Source organism: Trachypithecus francoisi, unplaced genomic scaffold (genome assembly GCF_009764315.1).
Source record: "Trachypithecus francoisi isolate TF-2019V2 unplaced genomic scaffold, Tfra_2.0 Lachesis_group3, whole genome shotgun sequence".
Classification (NCBI taxonomy): domain Eukaryota; kingdom Metazoa; phylum Chordata; class Mammalia; order Primates; family Cercopithecidae; genus Trachypithecus; species Trachypithecus francoisi.
The window spans coordinates 107,811,896-107,834,112 of record NW_022681468.1 but is presented as its reverse complement, the minus strand read 5'-3'; the positions used below and the strand labels follow the sequence as shown (position 1 = coordinate 107,834,112).

General features: G+C 44.4%; 1 protein-coding gene across 5 annotated transcripts in view; it reads left to right on the top strand.

Moving 5' to 3' along the window:
- The first annotated feature begins 12,464 nt into the window (after nucleotides 1–12,464).
- Nucleotides 12,465–22,217, top strand: part of CFAP161 (cilia and flagella associated protein 161) — a 68,085-nt gene continuing 58,332 nt past the window's right edge. For 4 of the 5 annotated variants that reach the window (XM_033189211.1, XM_033189210.1, XM_033189208.1 and 1 more), the window contains exon 1: nucleotides 12,467–12,635. The gene's annotated coding sequence lies outside the window, so the exon portion shown is untranslated. Of the gene's footprint in view, nucleotides 12,636–22,217 lie in introns of all 5 variants that reach the window. The other variant, XM_033189212.1, reaches the window with a different exon arrangement.

Genomic DNA, 22,217 nt, shown 5'->3' with positions numbered 1-22,217 from the left:
TCTCATTTGAAAATGTACCTTTCGTATCTAATTATATAATTATATGTTGGTGGTTTTATATTCTTTCTCTTAAAGATGGTTCCTTAATTTGTTTAAACTTTAGGAATCAGAAGGCTGGATTGGCCATTGATCATGTACTGTGTATTTTGGTGCTACAAGATGTCATCAAAGTGCCAAACTAGTTCCGTGCACCTAAGAGTTTTAGGATCTCATTAAAATAGTTTTTTTTTTTTTTTTTTTGTAAACCATGGAAGAGAGTTCTAATGAAGTGAGCACTTTTCCACACTGTGGGTGGGAGTATAATTGGCTGGACTCTTTTGGGTTTGATTCTTCTAACGATTCTTAAAAAAAAAAGCCAAAAATAGTGCATGACCCTTAACCTACACTCCTGATAATTTATGCTAAGCAAATAGTTCATAAGAAAAACAGCTCCAAACCTCACTACAACTTTACTGTGTAAAATTTGTGAGGCAGCTTAAATATCCAGCCATCAGGGAGTCATTCAGAAAATGATGATGTCTCAGCCTTCAGTTAGTTCATGAACATGAAAAAAATGCTTATAATATGTTGGGTAGCACATTACAAAATGTTTCCAACACGATGACAACATGCAAAAAAGAGTCTGCATTTGGACAATGACTAGAAGGGAATATGATAGTTGTTATGTCAAAGTGATAGGACTAAGATTTTGTTTTCTTTTTGCTTTTGTTTTCTTTCTGAGATCGAGCCTCACTCTGTAGCCCAGGCTGGAATACAGTGGCATGATCTCGGCTCACCGCAGCATCTGCCTCCAGGGTTCCAGTGATTCTCCTGCCTCAGCCTCTCAAGTAGCTGAGACTACAGGCACGCCACCATGCCCAGCTAATATTTTTTGTATTTGTAGTAGAGTCAGGGTTTCACCACGCTGGCCAGGGTGGTCTCGAACTTTTAACCTCAAGTGATCCAGCTGCCTCAGCCTCCCAAAGTGCTGGTATTACAGGCTAGAGCCACTGTACCCTACCTCTTTTTGCTTTTTTTTCTTTAGTGTCATGTTGAGTTTATGTTTTTTTGTAAAGGGAAAAAAGAATCCAAATGCTTTGGGTGTCTGCTGTCTGGACTGTCTCTACTTTATTCTTTCCTTTCCCCTGCACTTTCTGATCTCCCTCACAAATGCATGCACGAACACATACATACACATGCACCCATGTGTCTGGACGGAGGGAGGGAGGGAACAAAAAGAACAAAGGGACTAAAATGGTGCATTTCTGGGTTCTTCATTGTTAACTTTCCCGCGCCCGGGAAAGACACGGATAGACTGCGCAGGCGCAACCCGACCTCCGATGGAGAAAAACCGGAACCCGCCTAGCCACGCCTACCACCCGGCCCCGACCCGCCTATGTCCTGCCCACTGCCTGCCCACTCCCGGGCCCAGGACATAAAAGCCCCTCCTGGCGGGGGCGCTGTGCGAACTTCCTTGGCCCCTGCTCCTGTGGGGACCTAGGAACCTCCCCCGAGAACGCTGGAGCGACTTCGTGGGCCACCACCGCCGGAGACCGGTGAACCTCGCTCCTCCTTCACATTGGCTTGTAAATAAAGTTTTCTTTTACTTTGCCTACTTGCCTATTCTCTGGCATTTACTCTGGTGGTCGTCTGGAGCAAATCACCATGCACACACACATGCACACACACAGGTGCATTCTCACATACTTTCACATACAGGCACATGCTTTCACACATGCTCACACATTCAGACACACTCACATGCACTTTCCAGCAACTTTATTCTCCCTGCACTCTGGGATCTACAGTGTTTGTTCCATAAACAAGTCTGGACGGCCTTAACCCCTTACACGCCACTCTGCAAGGGCTGTTTTCTGAGCTCAGTAGTGTCCTACCAGGCATTGTCCAGGTCTCTCCAGACTGATGAGTCTATAGGCTGCCCTTGCAGGAGTTGCTCCGACTTCCATCATCACTCTTCCCCGAACCTCTACCTAACTGCCTCACTGCCCCCACAAAACCTGTATACCCTAGAACTGCTTTTTGTTTCTGTAAGTTTCCAGAGTCTAAGTTTCACTCATCTCTGTAGGTTAACTAGAAAGGTTCACAAAACATGTCTGGTATCAGCACAGCATGTTGCTTAAAGTGATGGCTTCATAGCTGGAGTGAAATCAACCCAGAGCCTACCTCACTGCTTGTTTACTACATGACCCAGGAAAATCACTTTCCTTCAGGTTCTTCTTTTTAAAAATGTAAGAATTGGACTGGAAGGTTTGTTAACATCCCTTCTAGCTCTGATTCCATGATTTATAACCCATGCATATTTCTTATTAGTTCTGTTTTGTAGTCTGCTGCAGCACTGTGCCATGTGATGGCTGATACCACCTGGGGACGTTTTCAGAGGCCGTGGGGACGGACACAGCTGCTAGGGCAGAGCGTGGGGAGTGAGTTTCTGCCTCATATGGTCTGGGGCTCCAGGTCAGCTGCTTTTTACGCAAAGGATGGTATTCATTTTGGCTTTTGAGTGCAGAGAAAATCTAAGAGGCTAAAAATTTGTTGTGGATAAAAATCACGTGCTTAATGGAATAACTTAAGAGCTCTGTGGATAAAAATCACGTGCTTCTGAGATCCGGCCACTGCACTCCAGTCCGGGCGACAGAGCGAGACTCCGCCTCAAAAAAAAAAAAAAAAAAAAAAATCACGTGCTTAATGGAATAACTTAAGAGCTCTTGTGATACAGGGCCAGACTTCCAGGATGGAGGCAGCCAAGACAAGACAAGGAAAAGAGAGTTACATGCACTTTCTAGCAACTTTATTCTCCCTGCACTCTGGGATCTACAGTGTTTGCTCCATAAACAAGTCTGGACGACCTTAACCCCTTACATGCCACTCTGCAAGGGCTGTTTTCTGAGCTCAGTAGTGTCCTATCAGGCATTGTCCAGGTCTCTCCAGACTGATGGGCCAGTCTACAGACTGCCCTTGCAGGAGTTGCTCCAATTTCCATCATCACTCTTTCCCTAACCGCTGCCTAACTGCCTCACTGCCCCCCAAAAACCTGTATACCCTAGAACATGTCTTTTTTACTGAAGGCAATGAAGTAGGCTGTAAGCATATATTCTGGGAGACTAAGAGCTCAGCGACACTTGTGTTTAATGAAATAGTGTGCTTTGTGGATAGGATTGTGGTTACTGAATACAGAATGAAGGAAATGGAAGACCTTTTTTAGGGAATGAGTATTCCTTTATTTTGTAATAGGTGCAGTCTGACAAACTGTTTACCCAAAGTAAGCCTCTGATGTAGAAAAAAGGCAAGTTGAAAGAAGGGAACTTGGGGAGAGCATAGTTGTAATTACCCTAAAAGTGGGCACCCAGATGAGATGAGCGGGTTGAGGGGAAGTCTGGGATAGCCAGCCATTTAATGACACTGGAAACATTTAGTAGACATTTTTCCCTCTGGTTCTTCATCTCTTACCCTGGGACCAAGATTTATTAAGGATAGGGAGGATCATGGTCATGGATTTGTACTGAATCTGTACTGACTCGGGACTAAGAAGGGAGCACCCTGGTTACAGGAAGGGAAGGAATCAATGCTTTTGAGGAAGCCATCTCTCACTCTTCCCCAGACTGAGCCAGATAGTTTATTGATTAATTTATTTATTAATCTTTATTGAGTCAAGCTTTATGGTGACAGCTACTGCAAGGATATAGAAACAATGTGTTCTGGCTGGGCGCGGTGGCTCACGCCTGTATTCCCAGCACTTTGGGAGGCCGAGGCGGGCGGTTCACGAGGTCAGGAGATCGAGACCATCCTGGCTAACACAGTGAAACCCCATCTCTACTAAAAATACAAAAAATTAGCCAGGCGTGGTGGCGGGCGCCTGTAGTCCCAGGCACTCGGGAGGCTGAGGTAGGAGAATGGCATGAACCCAGGAGATGGAGTTTGCAGTGAGCCGAGATCGTGCCACTGCACACAAGCCTGGGCGACAGCAAGACTCTGTTTCAAAAAAAAAAAAAAAAGAAGAAGAAACAATGTGTTCTTCAAGAAGCTCTTGAGCACTTCGATGAGAGTTCTATGACTGACATGAGGTATAGGCAAGAGAGGTAAAGGCAAGATTAGGCAAAGGCTACTTAGGGGAGCTATGTGCACAGCTGACCCCAGGTGAGAGACACCCTCAAGGAGGTATGGCTCACTAATGCACACATGCTTTCCACTGGGGACAACTGCGTTGCCAAGGACACACAATAACAAGACTCGAAAATAGGACCAGTCACTGGTACAGTTATAATTCAAATTCAAGTTTGTATGTAGCAATTGTAACACAAACCTATGTTCAATGCCAAATTTTTCAGAATGGATACAGAAAATCTATGCCCAGCAAGATTATAGGGTGAAATATAGGTAACTTTCTTATTGCATGACTGTACTATTCACCAATTGTTCAACAGCTTCACTGGGGAGAAAACATGTAGAAATGGGCTTGCATTGTAATGAAATAAAAAACTTTCAGGTTAATTGAAGGAGGAAGCGTCATTATAAGTAACTAAAATGTTCATAGACTTTGCTCCACGAGATCTGGAAGGATGGAATAAAGAACTCTCAGGAGTATCAGCCTGGCTCATGGCAGAAAACTAAATTGAATGTCCTCTAACTTGAAAATGCAACAGAGATCATTGAAATTTTCCACATCACGAGCTTAGGGGTTGGAGCCCCAGAGTTAAGGGTTCTTCCCACTCAGTCCAGCAAGAAGTGGCTTGGATAGGAGAAATGTAACTGGAACCATCAAGCGTAGGACCTGCAAGAAGCTAAGGGTTAGAATCCTGCCCTCTCCCAGGTACCATGATTCCATTTATTTGAAGTTAAGAACCAGCAAAACTAATCCATGTTGATAAAAATTAGAACTGCAGTGGCCTAAGGGGTGGACTGGGAAATTGACTAGAAAGGGAAGCATGGGGGGATTTTCTGGGGGTGATGGAAGTATTCTTTGTCTTGATAGGGGTGGTACATTTTTCAAAATTCATTAAATTATATGCATGATATCTGTGCATTCCACTGTGTGTAAATTTTACCTCATTAACGATATAGAATTAGTAGGGGAAATTATTTAGAAATATTTCTGAATGGCCCATACTTCAAAAGGGAAACAATAAATCCTCCGGCTACAGCCCTAACCTTTAGAGGGTGATGTCACAAGGAACACAAGAGACTGGACACCCAAAGACCTGGGTGCTAGACTTGGCTCTGCTGGCCTTTTATGATGGCTATGTTTTTATGTTTTCCTCTCTACCTCTGCTTTGTCTATCACTCAAGGAATTTTACAAAGAGATCGCTAAGTTATGACATTGTGAGACACCTTGTCCCTACTTTCTGAGACAGAGGTTGGGCACAATGACCGAAAGGTGAGACTCAATTTGGTGATTCTTGTGATCTGAATCTCTTCCATATGTCTAGTGTCAGCCCAGCTCAGGGAGCAGAGAACATGGGCAATCTGATACCTCCAGGAAGTCCAATGCTCTGTTGTTGCTAAAATTAGAACCAGGCTGCAGCTTAGATCAAGGCCATTCCTTTCCCAGCCCCACGGTGAGCTAACTCTTCTCCCTCCACCTTGCACCGTACAAATGTGCCGGTAATTATAGCAACATGAGCACCAGATGATTCATCCGGGAGTCTGGAGAAAAAAAAGCAGAAACCAAGTTGAAGCTTTGCAGAGATCCTGACCCTTTTAGATAAGGAGATGAGAGTAGGCAAAAGGAGAAAACAAATGATACAGGAGGGAAGGAAGAAGGAAAGAAGAAGGCAGAAACAATGGAAGAGAATTAACTTCTTAGCCTGGACAGGAACATGAGCGGAAGACCTAGTTAGTTCCTACTTACCCTTTGCGGCTGTGCTGGCAGCGTACCAAATGACTTCCCCAAGGACAGTGGTCCATTCTTTTTAAAAAAACAACTTCAAAAAACGAAATCATGATCTTTCCTGGTAATGCATTTCAGTAGCTTGCTTATATCTGTGTGCCAGTAGGAATGGAGCTGGAGTTAGGCTTGATCCCACCTTTGATACAGATTAACCGTGATCTGGAGCAATTTACCTAATTGTTTGCACCTCATTTTCTTTATCATAAAACAGAGAGATTTACCTCAAAGCACATTGTGCAGCTAAAATGAGGTCAAATATATGAGAGTGCCTGGAAAGTACACACAGGTTGGCTCAACCTAGGTTTAGCTGAAAACATACATAAAAAAGATTTTCTAATCTAGCTGGTCTTTGTTTCTGCCTCCAGGGATCTTAACTTGCCATACGTATCCATTTCTGAGGTTGTTCCGTAGTAGTTTCTTTATCCTATATTTCTCCAATCATCCACTAGGTTTGCATGCCAATGGCAAGACTAAAGGTGCCTTTGCCTTCTGGTTGACAATGGAGTGGCAGGTAGCTTTTTAGGAGCTACCCTATCTTGAGCCTGTGTTATCCAAGTTCTCTGTGCCATTTCTTCTACTGTATGAGGGGATAGATCTATCCTGCAAGGCTGCTGTAGAGATTAAAAGCAATATCAAATGAGAAGTGCCTAATATAGTGGTAGACACATACTAGATGCTTAAGATGAGAAATGTTTAATAGGATGAATTATTAGGAATTTTTAAACATTAGTTATTTACGCCTGCAATCCCAGCACTTTGGGAGGCTGAGGTGGGCAGATCACCTGAGATCAGGAGTTCAAGACCAGCCTGGCCAACATGGTGAAACCCTGTCTTTACTAAAACTACAAAAATTAGTTGAGTGTGGTGGTGGGTGCCTGTAATCCCAGCTACTTGGGAGGCTGAGGCAGGAGAATTGCTTGAACCTGGGTGACAGAGGTTGCAGTAAGCCGAGATAGCACCATTGCACTCCAGCCTGGGCAACAGAGTGAGACTCCATCACAAACAACAACAACAATAACAACAAACATTAGTTATTTAGTTAGTAAATTTGCTGCCTTGGACTTTTAAGCAGAATAAAAAAACTATTTTTCTCTCCCCTGCAAGGTCCTCTGATGATCATGTCTTGTGTTCATGAAGATTGAACTTCCTTTCCCTTGGCCCACCCCATCCCCTTAGCTCTTACCTTTTCCTGGCACTTTTACCTGACGTCCATATTCCAGCACCTGTGTCTTTCTTTCTTTTTTCTTTTTTGCTTGGAAATTGGGGACTTTCCTAGCCACCTGAGTCCACTCTGTCCCCACATGGTTGGAAGTGTTGGGGAATTTGTACTCTTCCCCAGCAATCTTCAACCAAGGACTGATGGGAGCTGGTGGATAAATACCCCAAATCCCTCCCTCCTCAGGTGGGATACAGTTGAGGTTTGTGTTCTGTGTTACCTCCTAGAGTTCCCCAGAGAGATGAAGACCCAGTTGCCCACAGTGGAAATTTACTTGATCAGGTACCCTTTGTAGGCTTCTTCTCGGTCTCACTTCCCTCTGCCCCTACCAGGGTCCTGGGTTCACTTTCCATTCACCTACTTACACTCATTCCTTTTCTCAGAGTTGGCTCCTTGGAGAATTCAACTAAGAAGGCTCCAGGGAAGGCTTTGCTTTTGAAAGTTAAAGTCTCTGAAGGGCAAGCTTCTTCTACTGTAGGAGGGGATAGATCTGCCCTGCAGGATAGATTAGCCAAGGGCTAGGGGTTGGAGGTTAATGTGGACTTGGATCCCAGGTAAGGAAGCAGCTTCAGATTGACTGGGAAGGAGACCAGAGCACAAGATCACATGCCTCCAAGGGTCAGAACCTCCCAGGGGATGTATGTGTGGATGTCAGTGGGAGACTTGAGGCCTACAGCAAGGTGCCAGGTGGCCAGGTTGGGAGGAAAGGCAGCAATTGATGGAAGCATGTCACCACTGCAGAGGCCTCACTCAACTGGATGAGTATTTGGGTAAGCAAGAGGGCTTCATCCAGAACCTCACTGTTAGACAGTTGGGGAAGGACTAGTATGCAATAGTGGCTTTGGGGGAAACACAAGAAAAAAACAACAGAAAGATGCCCCCACACAAAGAAACACTGTTTTTGGATACCTACCAGTTGCCTAGACTTCTCTATGTTTGGTCATAGGGAAGAATAGTTGATTTTGAACTTCATGCCAATCCTGGCATATGGAGAAATTAAAACACACCGAATTTCTTTTGGGAAAATATGTGCCTCAGTTTTGTTTTTTTCACACACACACACACACATACACACACACACACACACACGAGACAGGTTTTTTTTTTTTTTTTTTTTTTTTTTTTGAGACAGGTTCTTGCTCTGTCACCCAGGCTGAAGTGCAGTGGGGTAATCAAACTTTACTGCTGCAGCCTCGACCTCCAGGGCTCAAGCGATCCTCCTACCTCAGACCCTGAATAGCTGGGATGACAGGCATGTTCTACTACACCTGGCTATTTTTGTTTTTATTTTTGTAGAGACAGGGTACCACTATGTTGCTAAAGCTGGTCTCAAACTCCTGGGCTCAAGTGATCCTCCTGCCTCGGCCTCCCAAAGTGCAGGGACTAAGACATGAGCCACTGTGCCCAGCCTATGCCTCAATTTTGTACTTGACTGCCAAGCTCTTCACACTCATAACACCCTTCTTATCACTGCTGTTGTTAATAGTAGGAATAATCATAATGATAATGATAAGAACAATGGATTGAGATTTCGCACTCCTGGTGGGGCAGGACTGAGCTGCATCTTTAAGTGACCCTCCCTGTACAGTGGTTCTGATGCCCTCACTTCTGATGGGCTCCATTTGCAGTGGATTTTCAATCTTATTGATTGGATATGTTGAGCAAAATTCAGAGACAGTGCTTCACAGAACTGCCCTGGCAGGGCTACGAAATGGCCACACAGGGCTACCCAGAATGAAGCCACAGCTTCTAAGCGGGGAAGGGAATACAGAATTAGTCTTCCTTCTGGGCATCCTGGCCACCCCCTCCTCTGACCTTGTGATGCTCTCTCTCTCTCTCTCTAAACTCTCCCTTCCTGTAGCACTGACTGATAAGGACAACAGAAGTCTGTTTTTGCCAACCTCGTGAGGTCTGTGGTAGCCTAAAGTGACTGTGGGGTCTTGACCCTCAGGTCTTATTAGAGTCAGATATACTGAGAGACCAGCTTCCCAACCAGAAATAACTTCAGAGAAACAGGGCCAGGCTTCCGGAGTCACAGGACTAAGAGAGACTGAGCCAGCTATTTCAGGAGGTCTTCATAGCAGCAGGCACAAAAACGGAAGACTGAAAAGGGAGAGAGAGTGTTCTTTCTAGACATAAAACTCTCAAGCTGAAAACCTTGGGGCTATCTCAGCATCGACTCTTGGTGAGGCGCTGCTGTCTCTCAGGTGTGTGGGGGTCCAGAAGGCAAGTGCTCCCCCTTTTATGCAGAGACAAGCAGCCGTCTTAGAACTGACGATCAGGCTGCGTGTGTGGCTCACACCTGTAATTCCAGCACTTTGGGAGGCAGGTGGATCACTTGAAGTCAGGAGTTTGAGACCAGCCTGGCCAACATGGTGAAACCCCGTCTCTATTAAAAATATGAAAATTAGCTGGGCGGGGTGGTGCAAGCCTGTAATCCCAGCTACTCGGGAGGCTGAGGCAGGAGAATTGCTTGAACCCACGAGGCAGAGGTTGCAGTGAGCTGAGATCACGCCACTGAACTCCAGCCTTCCAGCCTGGACAGAGGCTCCGTAACAGAGTGAGACTCCAAACAAAAACAAAAACAAAAACAAAAACAAAAACAAAAAAAACTGATGGTCACAGGAATTATATCTGTAGTAGCCACAGATGCGAGCCCTTGGGTGTAAGTTTCTCTCTGTCAGTCTCAGTTCTTCCCATCATACAGTAAGGAGGTCAGTTGAGATGGTCAGCTCCCACCTCTCCTTTCTGCCTTTGAAACTCACAGATGGATACCCCAAGGTGCCCACATTCTGATTCAGCCGCACCTGAGGCAGGTTCTTTTCTGTAATCTTGGTAGTCTTAGAATTCAGTTGTCCCGGGGGTCTGGTGCTACCATTATGAACTATCATTCCCTAGGACTCTTTCATTGCCTGCCAAGACACCTGTCAGCCTCTCCTTTGAGGCTAACCAGGCCTGGATATCCGTCCTGATGAACGGGGGGCCCACTGATGTCATCCTTGTGGAGGGGCAGACACTGGCTATTGTGGACACAGAGCTCTGCCTGCCTCATTCCACACTTGTCCCAGCTGCCTGCTTGCTTCCTAAATCTTCCTGCCTTGAGGTGTTGCAAGCTAGCCACCAGCATCCTTAAGGGAAATCTAGACACAGCTTTTATTTTTTAATTTTTTTTTGAGGTGGGGTTTCCCTGTGTTGCTCAGGTTGATCTCAAACTCCTGGCCTCATGCAATCCTCCTCCCTCAGCTTCCTGAGTAGCTGGGACCGAAGGCACGTGCCACCATGCGTAGCTAATTTCCTTTTCTTTTCTAGAGATGGGGTCTTGCTATGTTGCCTAGGCTGGCCTTGAATTCCTGGCCTCAAGAAATCCTCCTGCCTTGGCCTCCCAAAGTGCTGGGATTATAGGAGTGAGCCATTGCACTTGGCCTAGAGGTGGTCTTTGAGATCGGATATTAAGCAGACTTACACCAACTTTTCTTTCTTTTAGGTTCTCAAAGCATCTCTTACAAATGTAGAGAAAGCCCTGGCTATGGGCCATGTCTCATTTCCTTGCAGAAACCCCTTCTCTCTGAAATGCAGTGGAATGTAAGAATTGCCCATCTGAAAACCTTTGTGTCCTTTTTCAATGCTGCCGTTGGAGATGCTGCTCATTGTGTGACCTCATGTCTGTTATATAAAGATCCACTTGATAAATTTCTCCTTGAACACGGTGCCAGGAAAATTTTCTTTTTCCAATCTGATTCCAAAGTTATTGTACAATGATAAGTATATGAGCCAGTGTGTTTCCCTTTTATCCAGGAAACTCAGTGATAAATCCAGGGTTTAACTGTAGTAAACAACATCCCAGGTGCCTTAAAACATATTGTTCTGTTTTTACTGTAGCTCGTTGGTCCTTGAGTTGTGTTCTGTTTTTAATGTTTCCTTAGACTCCTTTGGGAAATAGTAAGGTGTAAATTTTCTCCAAATACATCCATGGATACAAGCACATATGCATGAGAGAGATGGCCTCTTCCTGTCCCTTTCTTACCATCACCACTGCTATGTCCCCAGCCTAGGCTAAATGCCAGGCATTGGGAGTGCAGTGATGAAAGGCGCTGTCTGTGAGTGACTCATGGTTTGTCTATTGCAGGGATAAGCTGGCGCACAAAGAACGTGAATGTAAGTGGAATAGGGTCAGTGCTGACATCAAGGAACAAAGAAAAGGCCAGAGGGGTTCAGAAGGAGAGCAACTGATTCTGGAAAGAGACATTAGAATGTGGAAGCCTTCCTGGATGGAAGGGAATTTCAACTGGACTGGGAACGATGGAAAGGATTTTGAAGGCAGAGATAGAGGAGGAACATCTCTGACTGAGAAAACAGTTTGAACAGACTTGTACAGGAAAAAAAAATAAATCGTCTTCCACATTTGGCAAAAACACTAGGAATTGAGTTGGTTGGCAGGTAAGATACATGAAGAAGTCAGTGGGAGCTGAGGATAAGATTATTTCACATGATATGTACTTTGCCATTTATAAACAGAATTTGGGTTCAAGCCTGTAGTCCCAGCTACCCAGAGGCTGAGGGAAGAGGATTGCTTGAGCCTAGAAGTTCGAGACCAACCTGGGCAACAGAGCCAGACCCCGTTTCTTAAAAAAAAAAAAAAATCTTGGGTTCAATATGTCCTTTTGTTTAACAACCCTGTGAAGTAGGCAGAGGAAATAGGATTATTTCCTGTAATGGATCAGGTAACCTGGTTACAGGGCAGTTAATTCATTCTAAGTGACACAGGCTGTAAGTGAGAAAACCAGCACCAAATTTCATACTAATTTTACTAAATTAAGTTTCATCGCTGGAAATAAAGAAGAAGTTTGCAGGGCCAAGCTAGTTGAAGCTTACCTTGGACAAAGAATCAAAGTTTTTTTTTTCTTTTTCTTTCTTTTTTTTTCTTAAGAGGTGGGTGGGGGTGTTGACAAGGAGGAAAGGGAGGAACCCACCAACATAATTTCAGCAACAGTTCTCTTAACAACGCCTGCAGATGGATGAATTTCCGCACAGTCTGGTTCTCTGTTCCTTTTCTGTTCCTGAAGAGAAACAATGAGGGAGTGAGGGATACACAGTGATGTTTATCTTTCCAGCTCTGAACTTTCAAATTCTGGAATCCCCCAGGGTTGGGGAAGGGTGGGTGTAGTCACTTCCCACCGTTGCAGAGGGATGGGAGATGGAGCAACTCGTGTTGGGGCATGGGGCGGGGTGTGTGATTTCCTCCCAAATCGGAAATTTATCTCCCGAATGGGAGGCTGCAGAGAGTCATCAAGGACTTATCTCTAGGAGCAGACACCAGAGAGGAGCCCTGCCCAATCCTTTACCCCAAAGGGGGTGCATTTAGCTCAAGGAGGGAGAAGAGGGTTGCCAGCTAAGAGTCAGCACCAAGGGCGCCTGCTCTCATGCATGTGTCAATGAAGAATTCCTGCCAGACTTCCAGTACTGTCCCCGACCCTGGGCAGAATCCCAGCTGCCCCTCCCAGAACGCTCCATGCCACTGGAACTCAGGAGCGCAGGTCAGTTCTGTAATTGAAAGCAAAGGGGAATTTTGGTCCTTTCCTTGGATTGAGTCCAAAATTCAGGGATGAACAGCTCAGCTCCTAGAAATTATGCTCTGGAATTTCCAAAAGCTCAACAAATAGCCCCAACATGCAGGGTTGTTTGTTGAGATGAAGCATCCTTTAACTACCCTTAGAACATTACAACAGGAAGGAAGTCCCATCCCTTTTTTATAGATGAGGAAACTGCAAGTTAGAGAGGCTAAATATATATTAAATCAAGCATATTAATTATAGTATTTAAATTTTCTAATTTCCTTATTTTATTTTAAATCTGATTTATTAGCCCTAAAGGTAGGTAAATCTTCCTCTCCTACTGTCTTCCTCCTCATGTGTATTTCCAAAGTTTTTTTTTAACCTGTATTTATACAAGTAATTAGCTTCCATTCATTTGTTTCATCATCTATAAAATGGGAATGAACTTTGCCTCACAGATGCATGAGTATTAAACTACATAAGATAATACATGTAAGGCATTTAAAGCAGTCTGCAAACACTCAATAAGTGTTATCACAAGAGAAGAAAATTCCACTTAAAACGTCTTCCACTTTCTCTGCCTGTCTGCATCGCAGGTTTTTGGTATAGTCTGGGACTTTTGACAAAGTTTAATGCTCGTTACCATACTGATGTATTTTTTTCTCCAAGAATTATTTAACATCTGTATTATTTTGACACTGCATTCATAATACTTATTTCATCTTAGTTCTAGGTTTAAATTATTTCAGTGCTGATCATCTGTCCTATTGTAATACAGTCTTCTATTATAGAGTTATTTTGATGTATAGATCAACTGCATAGTTTTTTTTTTTTTTTTTTTTTTTTTTTTAGATGGAGTCTCTCTCCGTCGCCCAGGCTGGAGTGCAGTGCTGCAATCTCGGCCGACTGCAAGCTCCGCCTCCCAGGTTCACGCCATTCTCCTGCCTCAGCCTCCTGAGGAGTAGCTGGGACTACAGGCACCTGCCACCATGCCCGGCTGATTTTTTGTATTTTTAGTAGAGACGGGGTTTCACCGTGTTAGCCAGGATGGTCTCGATCTCCTGACCTCGTGATCCACCTGCCTTGGCCTCCCAGAGTGCTGGGATTACAGGCGTGAGCCACTGCGCCCGGCCAACTGCATAATATTTTTAAGGAAAGGTACAGCAGAGGCATATTGAGACCTTACGGATACCTTAAAGTGTCTTTCTGTTGCTTTAAATAATGAAAAATAGATGACTTCTTGGGTTTTGAAATCTTGCTTTCCAAGCTTTCCCCCTCAGAATTTTATGAGACTGCTGGAGTACTCTGAGGCTAGCTCCATTTTTCTTCTGTTGCCTACAATGTTCTACATGCCTAGATAATTATAGGCATCTTCCTTTATCCTTGAAATTAAAAAAATATTATCTACTTTTTATCTCTTTAAGAATTCTCATTCTTAACAAAAAGAGGTTTAAGTTGGCCAGGTATTTCCTCTCTCTCTCTCTCTCTCTTTTTTTTTTTTTTTAGAGATGGGGTCTTGCCATATGGGCCAGGCTTTTCTTAAACTCCTGGGTTCAGGCAATCCTCCTGCCTTGGCCTCCCAAAGTGCTAGGATTACAGGAGTGAGCCAACATGCCTGGCCCCAAAATATGTCTTTGTGTCATCCTTGGGTCCTCACTGGATTTGTCCTCCTGAATGCTAGTAGCTCCTCTCATTTTCCTCCAGGTAGAGGGCTGGCTGGTTAAGTCTGTGTTACTAGTTCAATAACTTGGCCACCAACTTGGCTGGCTTGAGGAAGGAGTCTAGAAAATCTCTAGATGTATATGCTTGGTTTTGTTTTTTGATAATGCTGCTTTACTGGGGTAAACATTCCACATCTCATTTCTGATCAATCCAGCCTTCCTTCTGTGAATGGGTCCTGGCAAGGCTGGCAATGGAAATATTTAACAACCCACCCTGACTAATCAGGAATAGGCAGAGGTAGTGTTGAGGCAGAGGCCTAGAAGCCCCTCTTGTGTCAAATATTTACCCTTTGTTAAATAAAGATGGTGATGGTGGCTAGGTGTGTGGTCTGTCATCTTAGCACTTTGGGACGCTGACTTGGTTGGATCACCTGAGGTCAGGAGTTCAAGACCAGCTTGGCCAACATGGTGAAACCCTGTCTCTACTAAAAGTACAAAAATTAGCCGGGTGTGGTGGTGGGCGCCTGTAATCCCTGCTACTTGGGAAGCTGAGGCAGGATAATCACTTGAACCCGGGAGGCGGAGGTTGCAGTGAGCTGAGATCGCACCACTGCACTCCAGCCTGGGTGACAGAGCGAGACTCTGTCTCAAAAAACAAGATAGTGGTGGTGGGGTGATTCGTGAGTGATCTGAGAGGGAGGGGCTGGGAATGTTATTATAGCAGGGAGCATGCAGGAGGCTCTGGGCAATAGCTCTTTGCCAACCAGCATGGAAGTATATCAATGCATCAACACTCAAAGAGCCAGCCAGTACATCTGGTGATGTCAGACTGAGGTCCAGCCCACAGTCAGGGACAATTCCTGTGGAGCTGGCCCCTATGTGCTCTGTCAGTGTGTCTATTTGCTGTTGTCTTCTGTCAGGGATGCTTTGCAATGCTGTTTGATTAGCAATGACATCTCTCCCAACTCAGAATCAGGATGGTTGTCCGACATTCTCCCGGAATCTAATCATGTACCTCGCCAACTGACCTTACTACCTCACTGCAGACAACACCACCACCCTCTTCCAAAACAAAAGGTGTAGCTCCGAGGGTACACTTGGAGATGGCAAGTACCATCTGTAATATCGAACTGAGATTGGCATTTAGTTGTTATTGAATTCCATCATTCCCTGGAATTGAGCCAAAGTGTGGCTCTATCATGTGGCAGCCAAACTGTTAGGAGAATAGTGCCAAGTAGTGCAAATTTGTTCAGCACAAATAGCAATTGTGCTCAGAATATTCTTACACAAGGAGAGGATCAGGAAAAGAGTGGCTCTGATCTACGTCCCTGAGCTGCTAGGTGAGGGCTGGGTCCAAGAAAATATCAGGACCAGGCCATGTTCACGTTTTCTAGGCCAGTTCCAGCACAAGACCTTTTGCAGAAAATTCAAGGGGAGGTGATGTATGCAGAGTGTTATGTAAATCCAGTCATAGAAGTGGGTCACAGGGCCTGATGCTGTGGCTCATACCTATAATCCCAGCACTTTGGGAGGCCAAGGCAGGAAGATTACTTGAGCCCAGGAGTTCAAGACCAGACTGAGCAACATAGCAAGACTTCTGTCTCCAGAAAAAAAAAAAAAAAAAAAAAAATTAGTTGACATGGTGGTGCACATCATTTCAGCTACTTCAGAGGCTGAGGTAGAAGGGTTACTTGAGTCCAGGAGGTGGAGGCTACAGTGAGCTGTGATTGCATTGCTGCCCTCCAGCCTGGGCAACAGAGTGAGATCCTGTCTCAAAAACAAACAAATAAATAAAAAGTGAGCCACAGATATTTTATAGATATTTGTATTTCTACTGCAGGGGGCAGGCTGGTATCCGTGGCCGGCAAACCCAAAGAGACACCAGCTTAGCTTGCAGATACCTCAAGCCCCAGAACTCATGTGCCAGGACAGATGATGGGACAAGAAATGTAGTTGTTGTTGGATCATTACATTGGGTATTAATTTGGAAGGGAAGAGTTTGATCTATGGAGTTGAATCAATGAGGAAGTTTATAGACATAGAACATCCAAAAGATTGAGAATAAAGGAGGGTTATGGAGAATGTGCCAGAGAAGCCTTTAAAATGTACCTGGGTTGAAAGACCAAGTATCTTAGCCTCACTGAAGGCATCCCTGTAGGCTCCTATACATGAGTATAACATTTTACATAAATGGCACCTGCTGTATATGATATTCTCTAGTTTGCTATGTATATGGCATGTTTGTATTCTAGGGCTGCTGTAAGAAATTGCCACAGACTTGGTGGGTTAAAACAACTGGAATTTATTCTCCTATGGTTCTGGAGGCCAGAAACCTGTTATCAAGATTTTGGCAGGGTTGGTTCCTTCTGGTGACTCTGAGGGAGAAGCTGTTCCATGTCTCTTCTGGCAGCTTCTGGCGATCCTTGATGCTCCCTGTCTTGTAGCTGTGTCACCACAATGTTTTGTCTTCCTTTTCTCCTCCCTCCCTCCCTCCCTCCCTTCCTTCCTTCCTTTTTTCCTCCGTCCCTCCCCCTCCCTTCCTTCCCCTCCCCCGTCCCTCTGTCCCTTCCTTCCTTCCTTCCTTCCTTCCTTCTTTCCTCCCTCCCTCCCTCTCCCTCTCCCCCTCTGTTCCTTCATTCCTCCCTTCCTTCCTTTTTTCCTCCCTCCCTCCCCCTCCGCCTCCATTTCTCCCCCTACTGTCCCTCTCTCTCTCTCCCTTCCCTTCCCTTCTCTTCTCTTCTCTTCTCTTCTCTCTTCTCTTCTCTCTCTTCTCTTCTCTTCTCTCTTCTCTTCTCTTCTCTTCTCTCCCTTCCCTTCCCTTCCTTCCCTTCCCTTCCCTTCCCTTCCTTCCCTTCCCTTCCTTCCCTTCCCTTCTCTTCTCTTCTCTCCCTTCCCTTCCCTTCCCTTCCCTTCTCTTCTCTTCTCTCTTCTCTTCTCTTCTCTTCTCTTCTCTTCTCTTCTCTTCTCTCTCTTCTCTTCTCTCCCTTCCCTTCCCTTCCCTTCCCTTCCCTTCCCTTCCCTTCCCTTCCCTTCCCTTCTCTTCTCTTTCTTTTTCTGAGACAGAGACTCACTGTGTCACTCAGGCTGGAGTGCAGTGGCCCAATCACAGCTCACTGCAGCCTCAACCTCCCAGACTCAAGCAATTCTCCCACCTCAGCTTCTGAGCCAAGCAATCAGTGGCCACTGGAGAAGTTGGATGGGAGAAGTGGAGGGATAGCAACTTATCTGAGACAAATATAGGAAGGTTTCCTGTCTGCCTCCAAGATTCCGACCATAGTCTAAATATGAGAAGGAGAAGGAATCCTATCAATCAAGCCGTACTTCTGGGGAAACTGAGACCTGCCTATTACAGCAGCTCATGCTAATATATTAACACTTCAGGGCTGCTGTGAGATCCAGGTGGACAGGCATTTGAAGGCTGAAGTGGGCAGAAGATTATTAAGTCCATGTGATGTGCAAACACAGGTTTTGATGGGTGGGTAGCTGTGTATTTCCAGTGAATAAAATTTATGATAATAAGAGTGTTTGTACTGTACTACAGATGGTCCCAGGAGAGTGGAAAAGAAACTGAACAATTCACTGATGTGGCAGGTGCTTTCAAATATCCCCTTGTCTATCAGGCATTGTTGTTGGGGCTAAGGCTATATCGATGAAACAAAAAGACCCCTGTCTTTATGGGGTTTACGCTAGTCCAAGTTGCTCATTGCTTAGAAAAATTGCTCCTAATAGGGATTTGCAGAGAAAATGCAAAGTGTCATGAGAGCCAGGGAGTAGCAGACAGCTTAATCTAGGCTGGGGGTGTTGCTGAGGGAGATGGCTTCTAAGATAGTCTTGATGGATGAGTAGAAATCACACGGAGAAGAAGGGTCTTGAGAAAGTAAATTCAAATAGGATTAACAGCAATGGCAAGAAAGACATAGTGTGGGGGAGTCTCAAGGATTTTGATATTTTTAGAACACAATGTGAAACAGGATTATTTGCAGGAGAGAAACCTGAGACTATTGCCAGTAGACAATGATTTAATAGGCTTTCGACATCAGACTGATGGGGTTTCACCGTGTTAACCAGGATGATCTCGATCTCCTGACTTCGTGGTCCGCCCGCCTCAGCCTCCCAAAGTACTGGGATTACAGGCCTGAGCCACCGTGCCTGGCTGGCTTTTAACCTCAGTGTTTATTGCAGTGAGAGAAGATATATTGTTAGTTCCAGGAGCAAAAGTTTACAACTCCTTTTGGAATCAGAGACCCACTTGTAAACTGGAGTCTTCTGAACTGAGCCTGGAGAACACCTTGCTATGTGATCTGCATCGTTTTTCTAGTTACAAATCAGAAGCTGTACCCATGAGTTGCCGCACGAGGGCACAATTGCCCAATTATGGAATTAAACACTCTCTTTCAAAGGTCAGGAAAGCCCTTGTCCTAAACATTTCTTCTGGATGAGACGTTACTTTTGAGCGTGAGAAACAGCTCAGTATGGCTGTGCGGTGGCTCAAGCCTGTAATCCCAGGACTTTGGGAGGCTGAGGTGGTTGGATCGCTTGAGCCCAGGAGTTCAAGACCAGCTTGAGCTACATAGCAAGACCCCGTTTCTACAAAATATTTAAAAATTAGCTGGGCGTGATGGTGTGCACCTATAGTACTAGCTTCTCAGGAGGCTGAGGTGGGAGGATTGCTTGAGCCAAAGAGTGCAAGGCTACAGTGAGCTATGATCACACTATGACACTCCACCCTAAATAAAGCAAGACCCTGTTTCAAACAAAACAAAACAAAAAATGAGCCCAATGCGACTATCTAAAAGCAGCAAACATCTGCTGAATGAGGTGCCTGGAGGAATTTGAGCAGAAAACTGGTTCCCATTCTTGGTCGGCTGTCAGTCTTTTCATAATAATAAGCAGTTGTATTTACTGAGTACTCACTGTGTCCTAGGTACTGTGCCAATGTATCACACACGTTATCTTACATACATAGCCACACTCATCATATGACATAGGTGATGTTATTTCTCCATTTTACAGATGAGGCAACTAAGTCATAGACTGTGATTCCACCAAAGGTTTACGCAGCAGGTAAGTGCTTAGTTCTGCCATTTGGATTGAGAATATCTGACTTCAAAGCCTGTGATGTAAATTACAGAGGCTGGGTGCAGTGGCTCACGCTTGTAATCCCAGCACTTTGGGAGGCCGAGGCGGGTGGATCACCTGAGGTCAGGAGTTTGAGACCAGCCTGGCCAATATGGAGAAACCCCATCTGTCCTAAAAATACAAAATCTTTTACCACTAATAGGACTTCTCCTAGCAGCAACAGGAAAATCAGCCCAACTTGGCCTTCACCCCTGACTGCCCTCCGCCATAGAGGGTCCAACCCCAGTTTCAGCCTTACTCCATTCTAGCACTATAGTAGTAGCAGGAGTATTTTTACTTATTCGCTTTCACCCCCTGATAGAAAATAGTATATTGATTCAAAGTCTTACATTGTGTCTAGGGGCTACTACCACCTGGCATGTGCCTGTAATCCCAGCTATTCAGGAGGCTGAGGCAGGAGAATTGCTTGAACTTGGGAGGCAGAGGTTGTGGTGAACCAAGATCGTGCCATTGCACTCCAGCCTGGGCAACAAGAGCGAAACTCCATCTCAAAAATAAAATAAAGTAAAATAAAAAATAAATTACAGAGCTAGTCATATAATATGGAATTATTTTCTAACCTCTTGTAATGGAAGTACCCAAATAAAACTGATGTGTATAAACATGGTCTGAGACCTGCGAATGCTATGAACACATGAGGAAGGCTATATTTTTCATTGTTTTCTTCTTTCTCCCTTCCTCCTCTCTTACCACTTTTTGTGTGTGTGTGTGTGGTGGGTTTTAGTTCTGACTGTCATGTTAACTTGAGTATTTCCCATACTATCTCTGCACTTCCGTTTCCTCGGCTGTGAAACTGAGACACACCCTATCTTTTCCCATCAGCTTAAGGGAACTGGAGAAGCTGACGGTTTGGGGAAATGAGTCTGGCTTGATACCCTTCTGTGCACATTCATCCAGTATATTTAAGTTCCTGGAAATGGTCTCTTTCTTAACTTTTCCCTATTGTACTGTAAGTGAATAATTGCATTGCTTTCAAAACTTTTATAATTACTGACTTTTAAATTGCAGAAAAATAGGAGAAATGGACCCAAACAGATTCATCCTTGTTGCATTTTGAATCTTATATTCAATATGTGAGATGCTTTTATTTATATTTTTCTGAAGCCATAAGGGCCAGCATTTTTTTTTTCCCCCAACCAGCATGAGGAGATGAACGGGTCAATGGGAATCAGATGAGTGTTCCCATAGTTGTGGCCAGATAAGGGCTGGGAAGTAGAAAAGGCCCTGGATGAAAAGTCAAGTGACATTGATTCTAGCCCCTGCTCTTCCTCCTGAGGGGCTTGTGGTCCTCAAGAGTTTGAACCCACTCTGTGGGCTTTTATTTTCTCAGCTATAAAATTAGAAGGCCCAAACTAGATCGGTGGTTTTCAATCTATGCTCTACAGATTCTTAGGGCCCTTTGGTGGGGCAAGGTGGAAGTTTTGGCCCCAACTCACCATTTGAGTCTATCATAAGACCACCTTTTTCAAAACTGTGAGGCAACTTCAAAAGTTCTTGGGAAAATGTAATTAAAAGGTAAAAATAAAAAATACAAGCTTTATTTCTCAGCATAACCTCCATCAAATTCAAGACACTTTTGTAAGCAATGATACCAGCCATTTAGTTCATCTATAAAGAATTGAGATTCCTGGGAATTTAACCATGTCAATGCTGTCTTTTTCACATTATTAACTGAAGAAAAAAGGGTGTCTTTTAAAAGTTTTTCAAGATTCGGAAACAAAAAGAAGTCAGAAGGAGCCAAATCAGGATTGTAAGGTGGATGCCTAATGATTTCCCGTTGAAACTCTCACAAAATTCCCATGTCTGACAAGAAGAGTGAGCAGGAGCATTGTCATGGTGGAGAAGGGCTCTCCAGTGAAGCTCTCCTGGGTGTTTGTCTGTTCATGCTCTGGCTAACTTTCTCAAAACACTCTTATAATGAACAGATGCTATCATCCTTTGGTCCTCCAGAAAGTCAACAAGCAAAATGCCTTGAGCATCCCAAAAATCTCTTGCCATGACCTTTGCTCTTGACTGGTCCACTTTTGCATTGACTGGGCCACTTCCACCTCTTGGTAGCCATTGCTTTGATTGTGCGTTGTCTTCAGGATCACACTGGCAAAGCCATATTTCATCTTCTGTTGCAATTCTTCAAAGAAATGCTTCAGGATCTTAATCCCCCTTGTTTAAAATTTCCATTGAAAGCTGTGCTCTAGTCTGCAGCTGAGCTGGGCACAATGGTTTTGGCACCCATCAAGTAGAAAGTTTGTTCAACTTTGATTTTTTCAGTCAGAATTGTATGCACTCCAGCCTGGGCAACATAGTAAGACCCTGTCTCTACAAAAAATTTAAAAATTAGCTGGGTGTAGTGGTGTATGCCTGTAGTTCCAACTATTCAGGAGGCTGAGGCAGGAGGATCACTGGAGTCCAGGAGTTTGAGGCTGTGATGACCTATGATTTGCACCATGGCACCCCAACCTAGGTGACAGGGTGAGACTTTATCTCCAAAAAAAAAAATTGTGTAAGTTACCAATTGAGATGTCTATGATGTTGGTTATTGTTTCTACTGTTAATGTCAATTCTCTTTAACCAGGGCACAAAGAAGATAATATTTTTCCTCCCAAATTGGTGTGGATGGTCTACCACTGCAGGCTCCATCTTCAACATTGCCTCATCCCTTAGTAAAATGAATTATCCATTTTTAAACTGCTGATTTCTTTGGGGCTTTATTACCATAAACTTTTCATAAAGCATCAATGATTTCACCATTTTTCCACTCAAATTT